Genomic DNA, 27,598 nt, shown 5'->3' with positions numbered 1-27,598 from the left:
AATTCCATTTGGGAAAGATATTTTCATCATAAAATAATATAACCTGAGTTACAATGTTGACTTAGGGATACCAGATTCCTCTACTTAAAGATAAATCTTATCAGCAACTATGAAACTCACACTTTTTGGATTCTTTGCATATATTCTCAGCTGGAATGCTAGAGATTGATACCACTCTTGTTGATATACGAATATTATTGGAGTCTTAGGCTGGAGACTTTGGTCACTTAACCCAAAATCCAAACAGAAAAAGTAATCATGAAGAGCATGAAAGGAACTTTAATCAGTGTAACTACACTGTGAAAACACAGGGACTCAGGTCCTTATCCCTGTCTTTAAGAGGCTGACAGTGAAATAAGAAAAGATAAAAAGGTGTTTCAGGTATTGGAGGCACAGAATGAGTCTAGAACACAGGACCAGAAGCTAAGTAGTGGCTTTGGTTTCTTATTTTTATTTTGTTCAGCTTTGAACAATTGAACTTTCGAATTAGATTTTGAACGAACTTTTTAAAGATGGTAGTAGAGATTGTGCCCCTCTCCTGACACCATTGCCTAGAACACACAATTCCTTCTACTTCTTAGTGAATTTCTTCAAAGGAGCTCTATTTTTAGAATTTATCTTTTGCCATCTACAGCCAAATATTTCATTACAGAATGGATTTTATTTTCTCCTCCATGGACATATCCCATAGATACTACCCACCCAGCATGACATGTGTTAAGTAGTTCTATAAATCATTCTCCTACTCAGTTGCCTTGCTACCATTCAAGAGAAACCTGGGGTAATTGATGCTGATGCAGTCTTTCCAGAAGATCTATTTCACCAACCAAAAGGGACTTTTTAACTGTCCCACTGAATTCTCCCAACAGTTTCCAAATGATATATGGTAACATGCTTTTTCAAGGGGAAAAAGATTTTTGACAGTTTTAACACTAGAAGAAAGAAATACATGACAAGTAACTGTAGCTTCTTCTATAACTTTTCTTCAGACCATCTCTGCACAATTCAGCATCACTGACTTCTACATAAGCTCTTTGACTAGGTTTTATGTCTCCTTTGCCTATTGTAAACCAATTATTGATATCACCCAGTACTTTATTATACTGCTAACTGATTTCCATTAGATCTGGCTTTCTGAGACAAGTCACAAGGGCAAGAACTTAATTTCATGGTTGTCTTAAAAATAATGTTAGGCATGTCATCCTTTTTTCGTTTTTCTTTTTTAATTTGAAAGCTAAATTGATACAATTGACTTAGTGCCCGAACCTTGGGTTTCCCAATAAGCTCTTAAATAGTTGACAGCCAGATTTATGACCTAGGGCATAATCCAGATGCTTAGAAAGGAGCAGAAGACAGTTTCTAAACTCTATCTGTGCATTGTCTACTCCAATACATTTTTGGAAGATAAGAACTGCACTTGAGATCTTAGAAGCTCAGACAAGGCAAATTCTTGTTATTTAAGAAATATCAGCATGACAAGGGCATTTATTCATCAAGTTTACTCATGTCCTTATTTTTATCTTGGCAATTGTCACACAAACCCAAAATTATTAAACATTCTTTTAAAAAATTACCCCTAACAGCATGCTACATGAGAAGCAAATCAAAGCCAGATCCTGGGGTTAAGAAAATAGTGTTAAAAGGCTTGTTAAGAATCTCTAATTGCACCAACAATATCATATCACTCTTTTAAAACAATTGGAATAAATTAAGGATAATGAAACAGAAACCTGAGTATTACATTTTCCTGACAAGAAATAAATCTTGAAAATGAAGGACAGACCTTTCTTAGGTTTGAATAATGCTCAAATGAAGTATAACTAATTTCATCTGTAAATTGAACATAAAATATAACTGGGATTTAAACATTAATCTGAGTTGCATAACTTTAAGATTATAATATTATTTAGTATGCATTATTTATGGGCATTGAACCTTCTGGACTTTCAAAATGAAAAACTTATTAAAAAGCTTTTGAATAAGAATCTCATTGAGATAGATGATTTCTGCTGCCCTAGTTCAACAAATATATGAGCTATCCTCAGTTTTAAGAGGATTATCTTTAATCAGTAGTTTGTATGTATTAGAATTACTTAAATTTCCTTTAATTTTTCACATATTTTATAAGGTAATAAATAGTACTTTGCCATATATAGTGTACTTTTAACTTATATGTTTAAATTTTGTATGATCAATAATGCAGGGGTTCAAAAACTTATGTGGCAAATCCTCGAAATTCCGATTTAATCTTCAAAGAGTAATTCTCCATGTGCTGAGTTGGTGCCAGAGAAAGTGTACATGTAAGAAATATTCCTACTTTACCAAGAAAAAGTCTAGTCTCCATGCGAAGCTGTTAGGAAAGCCTTCTTGGTGAATTTATAGTTTAAAAAACGAACAAATCTGTAGTCTCCTGGAACAAATGTGCCTTTACATTAAATGATAACCCATAAGGAAAATCTGGTGTTAACTATTTCAGATTTATACCAAAGAAATTTTTATAAATAAATATTTGTATAAATTTGATAACATTGAACACTAATTTTGAACCTCAGTTAAGAGAAATTTTAGTCTCCCAACAAATTATGTCCATTTTTGTCACCAATAGACCTATATCACCACCACCAAATATATAAATATAAATATATATACACATATATGTGTGATGTGTGTATATACATATGTATACATATATATATTTCTCTGTTATTATGATTGCATTTTAAAATCCATCAATATACATTTGTGGAAATTATTTCATCTCTTATTAGAGAAATACACTTAATAACCTGGATTTCTTTAATTTAGGTTTCCTAGCTTTAAATATGTACAATCTAGCCTTTCTGAGAAATAGCATACACATTTCTGTTTTTGTGCAACATGAAAATCTATAATACAGTTTGTTAAGTGATGAACAGCAGCAACTTTGTATTCAAATAAGGCTAAATTGAGTCTTGGTACTATCATTTATAAAATCTATGATGTTGGACAAGTCACTGTCACTCACTGAGTTTCTCTTAATTCATTTAAAACTATGAGTCATTGTGAACTTATAATAGAGCTTATAATAGTGGTAACTATTTCATAAGGTTGCTACAAAGAATAAATTCCTAGGTCCATCGAAAGATCTAAATAATTGTTATCTATTGAAATATAACAAATGTTCAGACATTCAACTGGGTTTTGTGTGGAAATTCAACTATTGGCAATTCCTATGAAACTTCATAAACATGCAAGTGAAAAACATAATTAGGAAGAAGACGAATCTACTTTCAAATGCTTCAGAGAAAAGAGAGTGAAACTTCCCTTTTCAGAATTTTGTTTGTTTTGCTTGTTTTTTCTTGTGTTAATGATGAGGTTCTAGATTTCCTGGGCCACTATGATCAATTCCATGCTGTGCTAAGTTCTAAGCTTGGATAACTGGGTTCATATGAAGCAACAGGCTTGTTATTAGGTGCCACACTCACACCCCGGCTTTGGACCTGATCCAATGCACTTTTTCTAGAAGTTTGCTTTCGTGATCTTTATCGACCTTGTTATGGTTTGGATGTGAGGTGTCCCCCAAAAGCTCACATGTGAGGCAACGCAAGAAGGTTCAGAGGAGAAATATTGGGTTGTGATCGTCTTAACCCAATCAGTGAATTAATTCCCTGATGGTGGGGATTATTAACTGAGTGATGATTGAAGTGGTAGGGTGTGGCTGGAGAAGGTAGGAATTGGGGTGTGACTTGGGGGTAAAAATTTGTATCTGGTCAGCGGATTGTCTCTGCCTTCTGATCATCATATGAGCGGCTTCTCTCTGCCACACTCTTCCGCCATGATATTCTGTCTTGAACCCCGAAGAATGAAGCCAGTCTTCTTGGAATAAGACCTCTGAAACCATGAGCCCCAAAGTAAACTTTTCCTCCTCTACAATTGTTATGATCAGATCTTTAGTCACAGCAGTAAAAGGCTGACTAAAACAGACCTAGTAACTGATAAATCTGCCCACTAGGTACCGTTCCCATGTTTAGTTGCCCAACTGGAAAGGATCAGAGTCCTTGCCAAAATCAACTAGCTTTCACTTAAAATGGTTAACAGGCCCTTTCACTTCCGTCCCCTTGTCACTGAGAGAAAAGGTATCTCATGAGAGGGATTTGAGTAGTTCCTGGAGAAAAGGGGGAGCTTGACCAGGAGTGGTGATGTTATTAGAATAGTAAATGGAAAAGAGTTTCAGAATGATTGAGTCAGGTCCACCTGACCCCTACACCGAGGTCGGGCGCCATCACTGGTTAGCTGCAGTTGTGGAGCAAGCCGGCGGGCACCCAAACCACCCAACCCCCACACAGAGGTTGGGCGACATTACTGAGCCGCCTGGCCTAACCCCTGCAAGGAGGTCAGACGCCATCACTGAGTGACCCTGCCCGACTACCATGCAGAGGTCGGTGGACATCATGGAGCAAACCTACCTGCATTGCGGAGCTAGCCAGAAGGTGAGCCTGCCCGCCTGACCCCCACACCTAGGTCGGGGGACATTGCTGAGCCTGCTTCCCTGCCCCACCTACTGCTGAGGTCACTGCAATCACCTCTGTGCTGACCCAGCACACCCTCCGTGGGGCTCCCCAGCTTCTTTATAGACTGGAGCAGGCATTTTGAATTATTCATGAGGGCATGGCCATCATCATTGGAAGGGCAGCTCCCTTCCTAAGACACCTAAAGGAGACTACAGGACCTTTGATAAGACCCAGGAGTCAAGAAGAAGAGGTATTGAAAGACTCGGACCAACTCAGAGCCACTGGGTGAGTCTCTCCCACTGGACGGTCTCCCCGGATGGGGCAGTAGTCCTGAAACTCATGGAGTAGAATGGCCTAGTGAGACTCCCCCACTGGAGCCATGAACCCAGTCAACCGGGAGCATTGCAGAGGAGGGCCGCACAGCGAGAGGCTTCGACAGAGAGTGAGGGCCTGAGGCCCAGGCTGTAGCTCTGGTCCCCAGGGAACGTAGCAGAGGAGGGCCACTCAGCGAGGGAGTCCCTTGCAAGGCCAGCCTCCCCAGCCCAGGCAGTAGGTGGTGACATCTGGGAAGGCGGCAGAAGAGGGCTGCCCCATCCAGGTGGTAGTTCTGGACTGAAGGAACTTCTTAGAGGAGAACTGCCCAGCAAAACTTCCCCACCAGGTGAGTCATCCCTGCTGGGCAAGGCTTTCCCACCAGGACAGTAGAACCAGAGACACAGGCCCAGATCAGACGTGCCCCAGTCTGCAGTGTAGTCCCCCTTTGGCTGACCATCAGTCAATAAGTGGAGGCTCCTCTGCCCACTGACAGGGAATATACGACACCTGAAAGCCACCACCCCTAGTGGAGCACTGCATTCTCAAGTTCCTCTAAGACTTCAGGCTACTAAAGGCTAAGAGGTGAGTTATTGGAACTCTATAGAGACAATATTAGTCAACAGAGGAAATCTGCAATGTCTCAGAGTTTCACTACTAGAGGGGTAGATACCTGAACAATATGAGAAAACACGGGAAGAAAAGTCCTAAACAAACCTAGATGTATAGCAATAAAATCCAATGACAGCATGGCAGAAGAAATGTCAGAAAGGGAGTTCAGAATGTACATAACTAAAATGATCAGAGAAGCAAAAAGTGAGATGAAAGAGCAAATGCAGGCTTTGAATGATTGCACCACTCAACAGTTAAAAAGAGCAAATGTGGGAAGCAAAAGATCATTTCCATAAAGACTTAGAGATACTGAAAAAAAAACAGACAGAAATCCTTGAAATGAAGGAAACAATAAACCAAATTAAGAACTCCATAGAAAGCATAACCAATAGGATAGAACACCTGGAGAAGATGGTAAGAAATCATGAACAGAATTTACAAGAATTATGGGATATCATGAAAAGGTCAAATTTAAGAATTATGGGATTGAAGAAGGCACAGAGTAACAAACCAAAGGAATGAACAATCTATTCAATGAAATAATATCAGAAAATTTCCCAAATCTGAAGAACAAAATGGAAAATCAAATACAAGAGGCATATAGGACTCCAAATATACAAAATTACAATAGACCCAAACCAAGGCACATTATAATGAAAATATGTAACATACAAAATAAAGATGGAATTTTAAAGGCTGCGAGAGAAAAAAAATCAAATTACATTCAGGGGGAAACCAATACAGATATCAGCAGATATTTCAACCCAGATCCTAAAAGCTAGAAGGCCCTGGAACAACATTTTTCAAGTTCTGAAAGAAAATGGATGCCAACCAAGAATCTTATACCCAGCAAAACTTTCCTTCAGATTTGACAATGAAATAAAATCCTTCCATGATAACAAAAGCTTATATAATTTACAAAAAGAAAGCCGGCATTACAGAACATTCTCAGCAAAATATTCCATGAGGAAGAGATGAAAAACAACGATGCAAATCAGCAAAGGGAGAAACTACCCTAAAAGAACAGTCAAATAAAGGAGAAATCTAGTTGGGTCAAAAAAAAAAAAAAAAAAAATGAGCCAAATGACCAGGAATACAAATCATATCTCAATAATAACCCTGAATGTTAATGGCCTGAACTCATCAATCAAAAGACATAGACTAGTAGATTGGATTAAGAAGAAAGATCCAACAATATGCTGCCTGCAAGAGACTCATCTCATAGAAACACATACCCACAGACTAAAGGTGAAAGGATGGGGAAAAACATACCATGCACATGGACTCAGCAAAAAAGCTGGAGTATTCATCCTCATTTCAGATAATGTGGACTTCAAGCCAAAACTAGTCAGAAGGGATAAAGAAGGACATTACATGCTGCTTAAGGGAAGCATAAATCAGCAAGACTTAACAATCATAAATGTCTATGCCCTGAACATTGGCTCATCCACGTACATCAAACAAATCCTTCTCAATTCCAGAAATCAAATAGACCACAACACAATAATACTAGGCGATTTTAACACACCTCTCTCACCACTGGATAGATCGTCCAAACAAAAATTGAATAAAGAAACCATAGATCTCAATAACACAATCAACAATTTAGACTTAACGGACATATATAGAATATTCCATCCAACAAAGAACGAATACACTTTCTTCTCAGCAGCACATGGATCCTTCTCCAAAATAGACCATATTTTATGCCGCAAAGCTACTGTTAGCAAATACAAGAAGATAGAGATACTACCTTGTACTCTATCAGATCATAATAGATTGAAATTAGAAATAAATGACAGAATAAAAAACAGAAATTTCTCCAATACCTGGAGATTAAATAATACACTATTATATGATGAATGGATAACAGAAGACAAAAGGAGGGATATAAAAAATTCTTAGAGGTAAACGAGAACAAAGATACAACATATCAAAATCTCTGGGACACTATGAAAGCAGTAGTTAGAGGAAAATTTATTTCAGGGAGGGCATTCAATAAAAGAAGAAAACACCAACAAATAAATGACCTAACACTGCAGCTCAAAGCCCTAGAAACAGAAGAACAGAGCAACATCAAAAGTAGTAAAAGACAGGAAATAGTTAAACTCAGAGCTGAAATCAATGAAATTGAAACAAAAGAAACAATAGAAAAAATTGACAAAACAAATATTGGCTCTTTGAAAAAATAAACAAAATTGATAAACCCTTAGCCACACTAACAAAGAGAAGAAGAGAGAAAACTCAAATTACTAAAATTTGGAATGAACAAGGAAATATCACAACAGACATTAGTGAAATACAAAACATAATTAGATGCTATTTTGAAAATCTATACTCCATCAAAATAGAAAATCTTGAAGACATCAACAGGTTTCTAGAGACATATGAATTGCCTAAACTGAGCGAGGAGGACATACACAATTTAAGTAGATCAATTTCAAGTAATGAAACAGAAGAAGTCATCAAAAGCCTACCAACAAAAAAAGTCTGGGACCAGCTGGGTTCTCAGCCGAGTTCTACAAAACCTTTAAAGAAGAGCTCATTCCAATACTTCTCAAAGTATGTCATGAAATAGAAGAGGAGGGAACCCTCCCAAACTCATTCTATGAAACCAATATCACCCTGACACCTAAACCAGACAGAGACACATTGAGGAAAGAAAATTTCAGACCAATATCCTTAACATTGATGGAAAAATTCTCAACAAAATCTTAGCAAATCTCTTACAAAAATATATTAAAAAGATAGTGCACCACGATCAAGTAGGTTTTATCCCAGGGATGCAAGTTTGGCTCAACATCCAGAAATCAATAAATATCATTCACCATATCAACAGACTTAAAGTCAAGAATCACATGATTATTACCATAGATGCTGAAAAAGCATTTGATAAAATACAGCATCCCTTCATGCTCAACACACTAGAAAAAATAGGGAAAGTGGGAACATTCCTTAACATTGTAAAGGCCATCTATGCTAAGCCCATGGTCAATATCATTCTAAATGGTGAAAAACTGAAAGCATTCTGCCTAAAAACTGGAACAAGGCAGGGATACCCTCTCTTACCATTTCTATTCAACATTGTCCTTGAAACTCTAGCCAGAGCAATTAGACAGACCAAGGAAATTAAAGGGATATGAATAGGAAGAGAAGAACTCAAACTATCCCTATTTGCTGATGACATGACTGTATATTTAGAGGAACCGGAAATTCCACCAGAAAACTTTTAGAACTCAAGTGAATTCAGTAAAGTAGCAGAATATAAGATCAGTGCTCATAAATCATTCATACATAAGTGATGAATCTTCAAAAAGAGGAAATCTACCCCATTCACAATAACTTCGAAAAAACTAAAATAGTTGGGAATCAATCTAACAAAAGAGGTGAAACACCTCTACAATGAGAACTACAGAACACTAAAGAAAGAAATTAAAGAAAACCCTAGAAGATGAAAAGATCTTCTATGTTCTTGGATAGGCAAAATTAATATTGTCAATACGGCCATACTACCAAAAGTGCTATCTTATTTTAGCCAAAATAACTGGTTATATGCCTCCCTTGCAGCAAGTCCTACAATAAATGTGATTGTCGATGTGAATAGTCTAGAATATTGCAAAGGGTAAGCAGTTTGAATTCCTTGAAAGTATTATCCATTGGTCAGATGGTGAACTTTTTTCAGTATTATTTATAGTTGCACTTGATTGTAGTTCTGTGAGACCCTGGGGCATTCATATACCTCACCTGCCTTGGCAAGCCTTCTTTTGTGAGATGGCAACATGAATATAACACTATGCATTAAAAGTACTTTTTTAAAAATAGTTTAATCCCCCAAAAGTAATGCCAATTACGTTTCATTAACTGTCATCAATTTATCCTAGTACCTCAGTGTTCATTCCTATTACCTGTGTATCTCCTTAAAAGAAATAGCTGTTATTATCACCTTTCCATTGAGTGTACACTAACTGAATATGTGTAAGTGTTTTATGTTTACCATGTGAGTCTTCCAACACTAAAGATATTTTGAATATCAGTCATGATGGCAATTTCTGTATAAAAGAGCCTTAAATGGAACATTGTTTTGAGATCAAACTCCCCACCCTCACAAAAATGGCCATGTTGCAATAAAAATTGTGGCATGTTAAAAAAAAAATGCAACAGAGACTCTTCAACAAATGGTGCTGGGAAAACTGGAAATCCATATGCAACAGAATGAAAATAAACCCTTATCTCTCACCCTGCACAAAAAGCAACTCAAAATGGATCAAGGACCTTGGAATCAGACCAGACACCCTGCATCTTATAGAAGAAAAAATAGGTCCAAATCTTCAACATGTCGGCCTAGGATCAGACTTCCTTTATAGGACTCCCATAGCACAAGAAATAAAAGCAAGAATCAATAACTGAGTTAGATTCAAACTAAAAAGCTTTCTCTCAGCAAAGGAAACTATCAGCAATGTGAAGAGAGAGCCTACAGAGTGGAAGAAAATCTTTGCCACTCATACTTCAGATAGAGCACTAATTTCCAGAATATACAAAGAACTCAAAAAACTCTACACGAAGAATACAAATAACCCAATCAACAAATGGGCTAAGGAAATGAACAGACACTTCACAGAAGAAGGTCTACAAACAATCAATAGATATATAAAAAATATTCAACATCTCTAGTAAAAAGAGAAATGCAAATCAAAATTGCCCGAAGATACCATCTCACCCCAATTAGAATGGCGATTATCAAGAATACAAGCAACAATAAGTGTTGGCGAGGATGTGGGAAAAAAGGTACACTCATACATTGCTGGTGGGGTTGCAAATTAGTGCAGCCACTCTGGAAACCAGTGTGGACATTCCTCAGAAAACTTGGAATGGAACCACCATTTGACCCAGCTATCCCACTTCTCGGTCTATAGCTGCTTAATACACAATAGCCAGATTGGGGAACCAACCTAGATGTCCTTCAATTGATGAATGGATAAAGAAATTGTGGTATATGTATATACAATGGAATATTACTCAGCCATAAAGAATAATAAAATTATGGCATTTGCAGGCAAATGGATGAAATTAGAGAATATCATGCTAAGTGAGATAAGCCAGTCTCAAAAATCCAAAAGACGAATGATCTCGCTGATAAGCAGATGATGACACATAATGGGGGGTGGGAGGGGGACAAGAATGGAAGAAGGATGAACTGTATAGAGGGAAAAGAGGGGTGGGAGAGGTTGGGGGGAAGGAAAAAATAGCAGAATGAATTAAAATCTATTACCCTAGGTAAATGTATGATTACACAAATGGTATGACTCTACTTCATGTACAAATAGAGAAACACGATGTATTCCATTTGTTTACAATAAAAATAAATTTTAAAAAAATGAATGAGTCAGAAACATAGAGATTTATTTGGGAAATCTGTTATATAATCAAGGAAGAATTAGTGCAATCTCAAGAGAGAGATACCTTTGGGGCTAAAGCAAGGAATGTACCTTCAAGGGAGAATTCTGACCATCTTGAGCATGAGAGATATATTTTGAGAGTTGTTGGTGATCTCAAGAGATATTCTGGTGGTCTCACTAATCTTTGGATTCTCAGGCTAACATAGTCTTCATTATCTCATTAATAGGTAGCACTGAAAAGTCACCTAAATTAAAGGTTTCTCAAGATATCATTTCTTTCTTTGCTTAGTCTAGTATAGGTAGATTCATGGATTTTTCAGGAATTTTGGAGTAACTCACCTTGAAAAGAGATAGGATTAAGAAGTAACAGGCCTGGAAGGGAGAGAGGCTTATGGGGAGACAGGCCTGAAAAGTATGGGAACTTCTGAAATAAACTCCTGTTGTCTTGTCCTTCCTCTATTTCTCCTTTCTACTTATTTCTTATTTTTTTCTATCCTATTTCATCCTCACTGCAACCTGGTCTTATCTCCTTTTGGTCTAGAGTTCTTGAAAAAGAGAAGTCACTATGCACAGTACTTAATAACTGATTTACCAGCAGGAGGATACCAGCATTGTTCTGAGGACTAACACTGACACCTTAGCAACTACCATGTGAGGATTCCTTTCCAAAGTGCCAGGAGACACTTCTATGCCCAAGGAAGTTTGTTCAGAGGAATTTTAGAAAGGAAATACTGTTGCCTGTTCTGAGAAGTATCCAACCAAGAAACTGTGGCTCCTAGAAATAAGAATCTTTTCTCTCTCCTAAAAAAAATTAAAAAAAAAAAAAAGCCTAATAGAAGGATAAGTGACTTTCTGTCTTTTGCAGTGTCACATTGTGTATCCTGCAGCCCTGAGGAAGCAGTTCAAAGCAGTATGCACTTGGTCACAGAGTGAAACTAACATAAAATGACTAAACAAGTGGGGTCAGTTAAATAGGAAATGCTTATACCTTATGATATTTCAGCACGAACTCTGAATCTCAGTAGCAACAACTGTTACAGAAAGACTTCCATCTGAGATTGAGCAACTTTTATCTATGGAAAATAAAATGAGCCAACAACATGAATTACCCAAAATATTTCTCATTGACATTCCCTAACATCCCTGTATCTTCTTAAATGTAGGGAAGATTGAAGATGTGCTTGTTATGCTTTATGGTGGCTGTATTTTCCCTAGATAAATAACTTGTTTTTTATGAATATTCCAAAAGTAAATGAGAGTCCTATTTGCATACCTCATTAATGATCCTTTTTTAGCAGGAACATGTTCCTAATTTTATAGATCCATAAACATGTCTTTTCATCATATGAATGAAAGATATTACATTTTCTGCCAGAATTTAATACTTGGGTACTGGTGTTTGAAAAACATAAATTATGCTAAAGATTTCAACATTTGAAGAGAATAAATTATAATAGCTATATACCCTTGATATGTTGATAGCATATTGGAGTCTCCTGTGTCTTGCTTTGGTTCTCAAGTTTCTGTCACTTGGTCACCATCCCCATCACACCTTGTCATCATTGATACTTTGCAATCTGAAAATGGGAGAAATATAATGCTAAGAAAAATAACGTTTTGTTTTAAGACATTTGGTAAAATCATATTTTCTTTACAAATATTATCATTTATGATTGTAGGAAAAAAGTTTCTCTTAGAGTTATTTTTTCCTCTTATTTTTACTTTTCTGTTTTATTTTGTAACATATCACAAATGAAGAAAACTGAAACTAATTTGTGTCTGAAGAACAATTTTTATTTTTATTTTTATTTTTTTGTACTGGAGACTCAGAGTGCTTTACCATTGAGCCACATCCCCAGCCCTTTTTCTTTTCTTTTCTTTTCTTTTTTTTGTGACAGGGTCTCACTAAGTTACTTAAAGCCTTGCTAAATTGCTGAGGCTGGTCTTGAACTTGCATTCATCTTACCTCAGCCTTCTGAGCTGCTGGTATTACAAGCATGGCCATCACTCCTGGCTCTGAGGAACAATCTTAAACCCACTCACTCCTAGTCAAAAAGATAGAACAGTAACTGTAAATATTAGTAAACTCACATGAAGTATAAATATTAGTTTTCAAAATCACCATAATACTAATTGCATTAAAGGAAAAGCATAACATCACTTTCCTTCCTTCCTTCCTTCCTTCCTTCCTTCCTTCCTTCCTTCCTTCCTAACTTCCTTCCTAACTTCCTTCCTTTCTTCAAAGGCTATTTATTGAATGATTTCTATGCCTTATGAGCTATATAGGGCATCAAGGATACCAAACCATGAGGCAGCTCAATCCTCAAAAATTCAACAGATAACTACAATAATTAAAGGAAAAAATACTATCATAGAGATATACTTAAGGGAACATGAAACAAGCATGGTTTATATGATGAGGAAGCCTTCTCAGAAGAGGTGACATCTGCATAGCACTGCTGAATCTGCTTATGACATTCCTTAATGTCCTTTAATACCATCAAATCATCAAAACTACAGTCAATGATAAGGTGGAGGGTACTATGGACAACATGTCCTAAACCTGTTTTCTGTCATTTCCATCTGAGTTTGATTCCAGTTGACACTGTAGCTCTGATTTCTTTCTCTTGCATTTTTCTTTCCACTTTGTTTGCAAAGTTCTCGTTGTTCTTCCCATTGTCATTATTTCATTAGCTTCTTAATTTGTCATTTAGAGACTGGCTCAATCCCTTCCTCTAATCTTGGTTTCTCTCTTTCTTGGTCTTTGCTTAAGTCTTGCTTCCCTTCAACATTGGAAGTCTCAGTAAATGCTGGTGACATTTCAGATGGCATTATTTGGTGTCTCAAACTGAGTGGCAGTAGGTTCAGAAAGCCTCTCTGGTATGTTGCTCATACCAATGGTGAGTTCTCCTTTGGAAACTTCAACTCCCAGAGGCAGAGGGGGCAGTTACATGGTGGAGGGTGGAAGTTCTTACAATCCAAGAATGTTATGCAGATAACCAACAAGCACTGCATCCTATACAGTTTTGCTTGACAAGCCATGGAGGCCAAATGGAAAAGAACATGGATAAAAATGACAAAGGATGGGTCAACAGGAAGAATATCCACATCAAACCAGTGCACTATATTGAACTCATTAAACAAGAAGACCTGATTTATCTTATGACAGATTTACTTAATATACCAAAGAAATTAGATGAATCAAAGACATATGTGATTGGAGAATTAGTAGGTCACAACCACTACAAGGGATTCACATATAAACAAGCATCAGATTAAGGAACACAGCTCCCCATTGGAAATTTTGTGAAAATGAATAATAAAAAAGTTTAGCAGGTAAAAAAAATGTATTTGAGATTATCTGGGATATCTGGAAATAAGAGACTGGCAGGAAATATCTCTCACAATCTTACCCCAAGGGAAAGGTGTTCCTAGAGACAGTCTGTGAAAGTTCTTCCCATGAAAAGCAGTCTGCCATATTTGAAGGTGAGTGGGATGGTAGGAATATAACAAGCATGAACCACAGTCACCCATAAAGACCAACAGTAGAAAATAGCACTTAAAAAAATAGCACTTAATCTACAAGGTAATCTGTACCACACTAATGTTACCTTGGTTTTCTTTTAGTAAGGAAAAACTAGCAGAAAGTGATGTGCTTCATGGAGTATTAAAATTGGAAAAAAAAATTTCTTATTTCTTTTGTGAATTTTAAGCTCTATTTCAAGCTAAATGATAACAAAAAGTTCTTTAAACTCTGTATGAATTTTTTGTTTATGCATAAGACAACTTAACTCTGAATTTTTTTTTAAATATTGCCTTTTAAGCTTCAATTTAGAGTTTTAGAGAATTTTTCTTTATTGGTGTACCCTATTTCTCTTTCATTTGCTGGAATGTATTCCTCAGAATGTGCCTCCTGACCTGTCAATTCATATCAATGACCTTTATGTTTATATCAGTGTCTTTCTAAATTGCTGCATATTTATATGGGGCCAGATATTCATAAATGGTCTATAAGTCTACTAACATGTTATGTACGAGAGCTTATCCTCCATTTGCAGCTTTTATATTTAATTTATTTAGCTCAAAAATATACACCAATCCTAGGAAGAAATAGCAGTTTGCTACTTACTAATTCATTTCTTTTGGACTGTGGAATGTACACCTGAGCCTCCATTGTGGCCTTTTCATGCTTCTGAGTAATGATGAAACAGTTGAAAATCTCTTTAATCCATTTTCTTAATTCTTGGAATGGTAACAAATTATTTCAATTATAAAATTGAATTTTTGTAGGCTAGTTTATTTTATAAGGCTGTTACTTTTGAAAAGGATCTATTTTGTCTTTACCTGATTTAAAACACAACAGTCCTTATCATCTTTTACTTACATATATTTTTTAAAAAATATTTGTTGGTTTTTAAGATGAATATTGTGCATCTGTCTCCTATAAGAATATTCAAACTAATAGAAATGCATGTTTCTGTAAATAACATGTGCATGTATAAAATATGCATGCAGTTGTATTTATGTCTGTGTATATCATGTATGGTTCTATTATTAACTGATAACAGAACTGATTTGTTTTATTTGTGTGAATACTTGTGCTGAAAATGCTAAGAGCAACTTGAATTCCTTTAACACAAAAATCCAAAACTAAACATTTGTTTGGAAAGGTTGGCAAGGGAGCATGGGACAAAAGGAGTTGTTTTAGTTTCTAAACAGTGATTGTAGGGAAGTAGAGAAGTTGTGTTTAAAACAAAGTGATTTGTGTCATAGCTAAAGATGTCAGGAACCTTCACTGAGTTTTGGCAAAGTAAATTTCTTATTTTTTTAATATGTAAAAGTTATATTTAAACAATTACATAATTTAGGTATGTTATATATTATTTATATGCACATTTAGTACAAAGTTTATTACAGTATTGATGTTTACTATTTTCACTGCTTTACTATTTAGTAATCTATTAGAGTTAGTCATTTTAAAGTAAGATCTGTAAGCAAGGTATGTCAAAAAAAAAATCTTATGATTCTGAAAGAATAAAAAGAGAGAGAGAGAGGTGCTACCTGAACTGAGAATCCAGAAATCAGTAATGTAGAAGAAAAGAGGAATGTCATTCCCTGAGCAGAATGTGTGGAAATTGGAATAACTGGACTCACTTTATGATTATACATATTGAGCAGTGAGAAAAGTGAGAAGGTGTCAGCTAGAAACTAGAGAATTTGTATCTACCTTAAAATTTAGAAATTTGAAGTTTAACAAGGGCATGACCATAATTTCACATCCTTAACATTTTCTTAAAATCAAATCTGGATGAATTTTAAGGATATACCATGTAAAAACCATCCCTTTCTTTTTTAAAAAAATAAGGACACTTTGGGACTCAGAGTTTAAGGCCTTGGTTCTCAGATCCCCGTTTTAAGTGGTTACAAAGGTCTAGATGCTGGAAATTATTTTCTTAGGTAAGTTCTCAGTGAGATTGAATACAGGGATTCTTTCCTGGACTTCTTTCCCATTTCCAAGATAACAACAAATAGTTTCATAAGGTACATACATCAAGTATCACAGGTGTTAAATGTATAGGCTTACATATTGCAGTATACCTGAAATGGTTTTAGGTATTACTTTGCTAAGCATGTAGTCTATGCCAAAAACCATACTGTATGTTTGGCTGTTCAGAAAGAGCTTGTCAAGTTGGTAGAAGTGGAAAACAGACAGAAAATACATCTGTTCCAAGTGGCAGCTGTTCCTGTCTGGAGTGTAGAAAATCAACCATGAAAATACTCTGTAGACTAGCCATCTCATTTGACTGTGCTATTAGGACACACCTGTGAATTTTCTTCCTGAGTCTTTTACTTTTAGATGCCTCTCAACAGCTATAACTTTTTAATCATAAAGTCAAGAGATAACTCCTTTAAAGAAATATAATATTATTGAAGAAATGAATGTTGTATCAATTCAATAAATTCTAATACACAAAAAATTGCTTAGGTTCATATTTATTAGAAATTTGTGAAGTAAAATATTAAACTGTCATCAAGACATTCTGCTCAGGAATCATATTAAAAGAATACTTTTAGAGAAATTTAGTTTGGCAGAGTTTATTTCAGCAAAGCATGGTTCATGAATCATGCAAACTCAGTACCAGGAGAGGTACAGAGAACCCACCCAGCAATGTGGGCAGACACTTTTTATAGAAGAAGGAAATGAGAGACAGACAAGACTTGGTTGGTTGGCCTTTGCCCCATTTGGGCATGGAGTGATGAGGTATTTGCCTTATACAGGCATGGTCTGATCAGTTGGTAGTCTGCTGATGTGATTGGCTGAGATTCAACTATCTGTCAGAAGAATATCATCTTAAGTTAATTTTTAGTCTATATATATATTCACATATATAAACATATATTATATATATATATAAACTAAGTATACATATATATATACACACACACGTACATATACATTTAGTTAAGCTTTGGTTTACTATGTAGAAAGTCACCTTTAGGCTAAATTCAATTTAATTTAACTTTTATTCCAAGAAAGTTTGTACTATATTATTTTTTAAGAAGAGGCAAGAAAATAAATCATACTACAAGGTGACTGATAATATTTTAATGATATACACAAGGGATATAAATTATAATATTCTAAATTTTAACTGGAGGCATCTAGAAACATTGAGAAGAAAGGACTGAAATTCCTTTCCATTCATGTATCATTTATTTCAAAATCACTCATGGCCTTTTAACATCATTTAGTTATTCCTTTCTTTCCCATCCTGTCTCCGCCCTCCTGTGTAGTCCCCTCTCTGTTTCTTCTCTTCCCTTTTTTGATTTTGTGTTTGTCTTCTTTGGCAAACTGCAATGATGAATTACTGATATAGCTAAAACTTCAAACTTCCATTAGTTTTTCCTCTCTGTCCCTCCAAGCCCCACAAAGATAATATGTATCTCTGTTAGGCTCTCTCCATGTGTGCATTTATAATACCTGTTCATATCTAATACATGCACTTATCCAGACAGATATTTTTATAGATAGTTTAGGTTCATATATGCTAAAACACTGTTTTAATCTTCCACATTTTCTCTTTATTTTTGCATATTTTAGATACATTATTAATGTAATTGTTTTTACATGTGTGTGTGTGTGTGTGTGTGTGTGTGTGTGTGTATAGATTGATAGATATAGATATTTTAAATTTAGCTAAAACTTAGCTTGACATTCTTTTCCCTAGTGATGGACACTGTGTGGCTTATGTATTTTTACATATTTTTGCTATGAGTGATAATACTGCAATGGCTATGTTGTCTCTTTCTTGGGCACACATGTGAAAGTTCTATGAGAAGACACCATAGCTGGAGTTATCTCCTGAAGAACTTTTGTGGAATCAAATAAGGTCTATATTGTTTTTATGGAGCCAACATCAGAGTACATGACTTGGTGCACAGAGTCAAAGATGAGCTGCCTCCAACTCCCACTTCGCCCCTAGCTAAGTCCTCATAGTCTGGGAACAATTTGATGACTCTGAGAGATGCCAGAAATACAGTCACCTGTTCATTGAGAATGTGCATCTACAACTGCACTTGGAATTAACAAGATTTTCTCTAGTTGGTATGTATCAACTACATTTTCCTGAGTGGGATTTCCCCACATTCTTTCCAAACCTTTTTATTATCAGATATTGTCTCTTTTGGTCTTTTTTTTTTTTTCCTTATTGATAATAATCCATTGTCAGTTTACTATGTCAGCATCCATCAAATGAATTGATCAAATATACATGCTTATTTTGCATAATAGAAACACAATCACTGCAATAAAACACTGTCATGGGATTAATGTCTTGTACTCCAAAAATATAAGTCTTGCCTTTGGCTTGGTATTTTATGAAGCAGCAGGAGACCATTATCCCATGACCACATTTTATTTCATTGACATCTCAAGTATATTCTGTTGTTTTTTACAGAATGCATTTTGATTCATCACACAAATGGGGTACAGCTTTTCATTTCTATGGTTGTACATGCTATAGACTCACACCATTTGTGTATTCATACATGTACATAGGGTAATGTTATTTGTCTCACTCTGCTATCTTTCCTTCCCCTGCCCCCTCCACTGCCCTCATTTCCCTCTACACAATCCAACACTCCTCCAGTCTTCCCTTACCCTCAACCCTGTTATATATTAGTATACACTTATTAGAGAAAACATTCAGTCTTTGGTTTTTTGGGGATTGTCTTATTTCACTCAGCATGATATTCTCCAACTCCATTCATTTATCTACAACTGACATAATTTTATTCTTTTTTATGACTGCATAATATTCCATAATATTGTGTATATATATATATACTACAGTTTCTTTATCCATTCATCTATTGAAGGGCATCTAGGTCAGTTTTGCAATTCAGCTATTGTGAATTGAGTTGAAGTAAACATTGATGTGACTGCATTAATACAGTATGCTGATTTTAAGTCCTTTGGGTATAAAGTGAAAAGTGGGATAACTGGGTCAAATGGTGGGTCCATTCCAAGTTTTCTGTTGGTCTGTTTGATGGAATGTGGAGAGGAATTATTGTTGCCACAACAAACAATTTCAAGACACTTGTGCAGATAAGACTGTATTTATGTATATGCCAAGTTTGCCTTATGTTTTCCTTTATTTATTAGTTCTTTTTTTACCTTTGAAGAAGTTTTAAATTTTGACATAGACGTACTTATTAGAAACTAAGTCTACAACTTAAGACTTGTTATATGGTCTAATGGCATTAATAATGTTGTAGTTGGAGAACGTAATGATTCTGGAAATCTCCTTAGGAGACATATTTGCCTAAAAGTGAGTGTCCCAAGATAGACACCAAATTCTATTCTTATCTCATTAAAATTCGGTTGAGAACTCCTTCCTGTTCCATGCTGTGCAGAGTTCATTCATGGGTCTTTGGTACCCGAAAATTGAGAGCTTCTACTCACCGTGGAAACTGCACCAGCAGCTCTGCAGCTGTCAGTGAAGGATATGAAAAATAACATCCCTCAAGACAGTCCCAGGAAGAAAGGGGACAGTGTGGCCCAGGAGGAGGGAGGTGGGAAGGAGACAAACATTCATCCCTTCCCAGTGGCAATTCATCCCTTCCCTTAAGGGAGGAGGTGGATACTGAGTGGTGGGCCCTGGACTTTCACCCTTTCCCACTGCAGATGAGTCCTGGAAGGAGAAAAGCAATAGTGAAGCTCTGGGGAACAATGGATCCTGGAGGAAGAAGATGAGCAATGAGCGCCAAGCTTTGGACTTTCATCCTTTCCCAGTAACACTGAGTCCAGGAGTGGAAGGCAAACAAGTGGGCCCTGGGATCTTGATTTTTATCCCAGTAACAACGAGTTTCAAGCTTTGGCAACTGTATCCCTGATTTAGAATGAGTTTCAAGCTTTTACAGCTATTTTCCTGAGTTAGATTTTTAACCTCCACAACTAGTTTCCTGACTGCCCAGCTGGCAAGCCCCGAATCTCTAAGGATTGAGTCACACTAAACATACTTCTTTGATTAACTCTCATTAAGACCTATAAAAAGCAGACCTCTCTTGTAACCAGTGGCCATTTTCTCTTCTGAAAATTTGCCATGTGCCATACTGCCAACGCTAAATAAAGACAGCTTGCTGATCTGTTTGAGGTCTGCTCCCATCTCGGTCTCCATGCCACAAAATGAATATAAGGAATTACACAGAAAATTCCGTGGATATCACTTGGATTACCATAAGAAAAAGAGAAAGAAGGAAAGTCAAGAGGCTCATGAACATTCAAATAAGGCAAAAAACAAAACAAAACAAACAAACAAAAAGAACAAGATTATCCTGAAGGCTAAGCTATATGGAACATAGCTCCAAGGCAAAAAAATACAAATGAAAAAGACCATCAAGATGCATGAAAAAAAGAGAAACACGATGAAAAGACTTCACAGGGAGCAGTACCTGCCTGTCTCCTGTACTGAGAGGGACAGACCAAGAGGAAGTGCTTTCCAACATGATGAAACAATAAGGAAAAGAAGGCAGGAAAATGGGAATTCCCCCTTCCCAAGGTGGTTTGTGCCAGGGAGAAACAGAAGTATCAAAAGTGATTTGAATAGGAGAGAGAAAAAAGAAGGTCTGGAAGAGGAAGGTTACTAGAGTCTGCTTTGTTGGAGATGGCTTCACAATAAAACCACCTAAACATGAAAGATTCATTAGGCCAACGGGCTTATGTTTCAAGAAGGCCCATGTAACATATCCTGAACTCAAAGCCACCTTTTGCCTACTAATACTTGGTATGAAAAAGAATCCCTCATCCCACTACATACAAATTTGGGTGTTATTACCAAAGGTACAGACACTGAGGTGAAGGTAGCGAGTTGGGCCTTATAACACAAGGAGGCAAAATTATTTGGGGGAAATATACACAGGTTACCAATAATCCTGAAAAATAATGGATGCATAAATATGGTCTTACTGGTGTGATAGAAGTTTTACATTTCTTATGATTATTAGACTACAAATCAATCAGGAAAACCAACATTACTGTGATATTTCTGAATACTACCAAACAGCCTTACATATCTGCATTCATTAAGAGAACTATTTATTAAATTCTAAAAAAAAAAAAAAAAATTAAAATGACCGAATTTGCCCAAAAAACAAAAAAAGTTGGGTTGAGCGCTTACAGGTTTTTTGGTAATGATGATATTCTTGGTAATCATTTTTGTTTTAGAGCAATTGTATCAATAGTGACAAAATGTCTAGCAAGCCACAGGTAGTAAAATTATACATGCCACAGAAAAAATAAATTGTTCATAAATCAAACACGTAAGGGAAAATTTTCTATCATAAAGATGTAAGAAGAAAATGTAGGTGAATATTTTCATAATCTCTAGGGTTCAGAATTTTTAATTAAATTTTATAGGTAACATCATAAATAAATCATGATTAGATTTGACTTCATAAGAGAAAACTTTCATATTCATATGACAAAGAACTGTATTAATTCAGAAAATAAAAGTAGATACAAAGCAAAAGTGAAAAATATTTCTAATGCAAACATACCATACAAGTTAAAATATTTCATTTACATAAAAATATTTATAAACCAAAAGGAAACTATTCTAAACAACTATTAATCATGAACATAAAAGTTATTATTAAAACAAACTTAACTGTTAATATTTAATTATTTTTCTATCAATTTCAAATAAAAGCTGAGGTGGTAATGTTCTGCCTACCTGATTGCAGAACAAAAGGATTGAAAAGATTAATTAAGATAAAAAATAAGTTTTTTTTAATGTTCATATACAATTTATGGCATATAGTAAATTTTAGTTAATGGTTCAAAAATAGCACTGCTTGAGTATATGGACAAATATTATTCATATTCAGAGTTGTGGATATAAATTGGTATAATCTATGTTTTAAAAATATTCTCTGATTCTGCAATGCAAAATGGATAGGTAGAATTTTATGCAAAGTTAAATGTATTAAGGACTTACATCAAACCAATGTTTATCCTATCTTCAAACTAACGAACATAAGTAGTTATAAGAGAATTTGGTGAAATTAATTATTGCATATCAAGAGAAAAGGAATGAGACATTATAAGTGATATCATATATTAAAGATTTACCTGATATATTTTTGAGTGGAGAATACTGCTTATAAAAGTATAGCCTAATGTGTAATTTATGAGATAAACTAGCATATTTTAAAAATATTTAAATATATTAATGTTAATATAATTTAGTATATAATAATATGAATTATTAAATAGATGACTTATAAATATATTTGTTATGGTTTGGTTATAAAGTGTCTTCTGAAAGCTCCTGTGTTAATGTGGGAATATTCAGAGGTGAACTGATGGTTTATGAGAGATGCATCCATCCTAATCAGTCAATCTAGTTTGAATAAACTAACTGGGAAGTAACTGTAAGCAGGTGGGAAGAATGGAGATGGTGGGTCACTGAGACTGTGCCATGGAAAGGTTGATCTTCCCTGAGGTCCCTTCCCTTCTCTTTCTGCTTCATGGTGGACATGACTGAAGCCACTTCACTGTAAAATTCTACCATGACCTTCTGCCTCACTTTAGGCCCAGAGCTCTGGAGTTGGCTGACCATGAACTGAAACTCTGAAAAACATGAGCTCAAAATAAACTTTTCCTTTTCTAAGTTGGTCTCATCCAGTATCTTGGTAACAGCAATGTAAATCTAACACTATATATCTATAGATATAGATAGATAGGTATAGATATGGATATAGATAGATATAGATAGATAGACAGACAGAAACATAGATATAGATTTTATTTTTCATCAAACAAGTTTGACCTAGTAAAATTAAAGAAGAAAACTGCTTTGCTTTCTCAGACCAGTGCTTCAATCACATTCCATCAGAACTTCAATGACTTTGGATGATATTTTTGACAGATCCCATATGCATCCATCTAGGTCACATCAGGAAACAGATGGCACTCTGAACATTGAAATAAAAAGGAGTTTAATAAGATTGTATTTACAGCAATAGTGGTAAGATCAAAGGAAACAAAAAGAAAGAAAACAAAACAAACAAACAATCAAATAATGAATACTAAGGGTCTTAGAACTATGGCGAGTAATGGCTGTATAAGTTTTCAGAGGTTAGAATAGAGAACTGTTGCTTGAGTCCTAGAAGCAAGAAACCGATTTTCGAACTCCAGGGATGTTGTCTTCATGGGTAAGAAATATAGACTATAGTCATCTATACCCAGTACAGTTTACATAAGTGAAAAAAAAAATACCTTCAATTTCCTCTTTTCACCCTTTTTGATGATTTGTTGCTGCCCCAATTAACTGGTTATAATCAGAAGCAGAGGCAGAAGACATGGGATTCTGGGTAATGCTGTTGGCACTAGGTAGTCTTCTGGTCAGAGAATGAGACAGAAAAGAGAAAGACAAAATGCATTGGAATGTTCAAATATAGACTAATCGTATAATTGATCTTTTTGAAACTGTTCTCAATGTTATCTTGTGTTTAATTAAAACATTTGTCTGATCTACACAAAAACTTGAACTTCACATTTAAATTAAAGCTCTTCCTTCTCCACTCTTACAAGCTATCATTGGACTTCCTATAGAGTAGCCTTTTCCTCTTTCCCTCTCCTACCCATTGGTATGCCTCCCATTTCTCGAGGAAAAATACCAGGAATAGGGAAGGCTTGGGGAAGATTTCTGGGTTTTAGGAAGACATAGAATTGTTGTTAGTCAGTGTCATTTCTTGGCAAGCATCCAAGCTTCTTAGCAGGATGTTTTGGGAACTTTACAGGATGAATTATGCCTTCACAGGGACCGTGCACTTTTTTGCTATTTTGAAAAGTTCTTCAGCTTCCGTCCTTTTTTACTGTCAGGATATTAGTGACTGAGTAGGTCACCTAACTGAGTTATCTTTCCTTCTTATTTTTTACCACTGTAAATTGTATTTTTTTAGCATTGTAAATTGTAAAAAACAGATAGCAATGGAAATGATTCATGTCCATAGAAATGCAAATTGCAACCAGTGGAATGTGATTTATTATTGCCCTGTGGATTTTTGCCGATTTTGCATGCATTAGGAAAACTAATTGCAATATTCCTGATGGGCTTATAGATTTGTCTGTTTATTGGATTCTTCTTTAAACCAATTGTGACCTCTTAGTGAATCTCTCATTAGTAAATGAAATAAATTCTTTGAGTGTGCGTTTATTTTATACAGCGTCATGATTTTGCACTTTGCTATGGTTTAAATATTTGTCACTTCAAAAACTCATGTTGAAATGAAGTGTCCTTGCAACTGTATTAATTAATAGTAATTGATTAATTGCTGTCATTGTACCAGTATTTAGCAACCATGAGGGTCAGCCCTTAGAGGTAGGATGAACCTCATTATAAAAGGAAAAGTTAATCCTCCTTTTTTGTTCCCTTTTTTCTTCCTCTCTTCACCCTTCCTTCATCTGCTGTCCATCTTCATGTGATAACGCAGCCAAGATGGCCCTTGTCAGATGATGGTCTCTTAATCTTAGACTTCTCAATTTCCAGAACTGTGGAGAAATAAATTTCTGTTCTTTTTAAATTACCTAAGACTCATTTTTCTGTTATTGCATTAGTTGTATTATCATGTTAGCATTGTGTAAGTTGATTTTATGTTACCACAAGGAAATGCTGAAGGAGTTAACCTATAAATAGAAACAGATTATTTAACTGATAGTTTCAGAAATTCAAGTACATTGCTCAGTTCTGGTGAGGACCACACGGCACATAATGGAAAGTAATAGAGGAACATGAGCAAGCAGTCACTTCTCAAACAGGAAGTGAAAGAGAAAGAGGATTGACAGGGCCACACTTGCTTCATTATGAGAATCATCTCATGGCAACTCACGGAGTTACATAACTACCACCCAAAAACTACCTTGTAGGAACATACCCCGAGTGACCCAAGGGTCTCCCGCTAGTCCCAACCTTCCAAATTTTCCACCACACTCCATAGCTCTACCCTGAAGATCAAGCCTTACTTCTAGTATCTTCTTGCTCTAGCAGGAAACCTTTGTGGTTGAGGTCTTTTACAGATGGCTTAGCCCCACCTGAAGGCTTCTTTTGGGTCATGATAATTGACCCACCAAAAGACAGAAATACAGTTGGCTCCTGCTCTTTTATTCTCTTGTTATTTTTTTGTTCAAAATAGCTTCAAACAATCTTGGTCCAAGAAGGAAGCTTTGCTTTTCTAGAAGGCACACACAGTTTGCCAAGTTCTGTGGTTTTGCCTCTCAGGCCCTTCTAGATTGACTCAAGGAAATTAGGAGAATAATGGTTCTGCATTCTCCCATGAAGAGTAAAGTTGAAACACTGCAGTACTGTTTATACCTTAGAAATTGTACAATCACTCCCATCTGACCCAATTACTTAGTCTTCCCTTTAGTTTTCAGAATGGTGTGCTATTGCTGGAAATGGAATTCCCTTGAAAACAGGTTCTGATATAAAGAGCAGTATGCAAGTTTATTGAGATTGCTTTCACCCTATGTGGTGGAGTGAAAGAAGCAGAATTTGATAGAGAGGTTTAATCGCAATATGCAATTAAATATCATAGCAAAGGCCTCAATAGGTCCTGTGGAAAACTCTGAAATTGGGAAGGCCCTTTTGTGCTGTCCTGATTTGACTCAAGGAGGCTATGCATTTTAAATCCTTCATCAAGTAGTCACTTGATATATACAATCTCTGAGCAGGGTGTGTGACCTTGCAAGTGTCAAGATTCTTTATTCAAGTAAAGGCTATAGAAAGACACCTTCAAAAATCAGAAATTGAGGCAACTGGTGTTTGGTCTTGGAGGGGTTATCTGAGCAGAGCCCTATGGAAGACAGTACAGCTATCTTTTAATTAATCTTATGTCAATGTATTTAACGCCTTTATTTTTAATTTGGAGGTACTTAGTGTATGCTCTCAGCATCATGGAACTTGAGCACATATTTATTAGATCACAGAAACAGTCTTGCTTAACAGGCAATTATGAGGAGTAACTCATAGATGCATATGTAACATGTCAGTGCACATAGAGATATTTAAAATATGATCATTCAAATATTAACAGTGTAAATCTCAAGGAGATCAAATTTTAGAAGATTTTATTAGGTATTTTTTTTTTATCTATTCCTGCATTTCTTGAAGTTTCTAAATAAAAATTCAATTAATAAAGCCTCTGAATTAAAAAAAAAATGAAACAAGCAAACAACAAACAGCATCCATTTTAATTTTTGATAGAATTTATTAAAGAGTATTTGGTAGCTCTTGGCTTTCAGGATGAAAACCTCACTACGATTTCTCCTGGGCAAAGACACCAGGAGTTGCGCTGTTGACTCTGTGTACAGGATACATTGACTACAGCCTTTGATAAGATGAATCCCTCATTGCATTTGGCCAAAACTGGAATTGCTCCTGGGAGGTCACTTAAAAAGCAGATCTAGATTAGTGCAGTGGCACACACCTGTAATCCCAGCAGCTCAGGAGGCCGAAGCAAGTGGATCTCAAGTTAGAAGCCAGCCTCAGCAAAAGCAAGGTAAGCAACACAACTTATCTGTTTTCTAAATAAAATATAAAAAAGGGTCTGGGCATGTGGTTCAGTGGTTAAGTGCCCCTGGGTCTGTGTTCATTCCCCTGTACCCACCCACCCCCAAGAAAAAACAGATCTACATAGGTGTGTTTGATCCATGACATTTGTGTTACCTTTAGGAATTGTAAGTTAGGGAGATCTCCAAAGTAGAAAGAGTATTGAAGGGTGTTGAATAGCCAGAATAACATAATAAATGGCCATTATCATGCATAGTCCCAATATAAATGGAAAAATGCAGTAATTTTATTTAGAAAAGACCAACATTATTAACACTAATCTCTATACTTCTTTGCAAAACCTATTTATGTTTCAAAACTGATTTTTTTAAAAAATGAAATATGATTAAATATTAAATATGATTAAATATATAATTAAATATTATATTTACAGTTCTGCCTACTCAAAAGCTCATTTTTTCTTATCTGTATTATAGAAAAGACAATATCTGTTTTGATGGGTTGCTGCTTGTATTCTACAAAAATGATTTTTAAATGGCCTACTTGTAGTAGAATAAGCAGTAATTGAATATCATTAATATTACTAGTACTATTGTTGTCATTGCTTCATTAACATCAGGAAGACAGGGGTGACAAGTTTTCTGGTGGATTATCTCTCCTGAGAGTGTTGATAATTATGCTATATTTAACGAAGAGAAAGAGTACTGACAATTTT

General features: G+C 35.6%; 2 pseudogenes; both read left to right on the top strand.

The window, feature by feature from the left end:
- The first annotated feature begins 4,409 nt into the window (after nucleotides 1–4,409).
- On the top strand, nucleotides 4,410–14,346 carry LOC124982691 (tRNA methyltransferase 10 homolog A-like; annotated as a pseudogene).
- Nucleotides 14,347–20,488: 6,142 nt separating this feature from the next.
- On the top strand, nucleotides 20,489–21,286 carry LOC124983828 (ribosome biogenesis protein NSA2 homolog; annotated as a pseudogene).
- Nucleotides 21,287–27,598: the final 6,312 nt, after the last annotated feature.

The sequence above is a fragment of the Sciurus carolinensis genome, chromosome 4 (assembly GCF_902686445.1).
Source record: "Sciurus carolinensis chromosome 4, mSciCar1.2, whole genome shotgun sequence".
In the NCBI taxonomy this organism is placed as follows: domain Eukaryota; kingdom Metazoa; phylum Chordata; class Mammalia; order Rodentia; family Sciuridae; genus Sciurus; species Sciurus carolinensis.
Note: the sequence above shows the minus strand (reverse complement) of the source record. Positions and strands in the feature narration are given on the sequence as shown.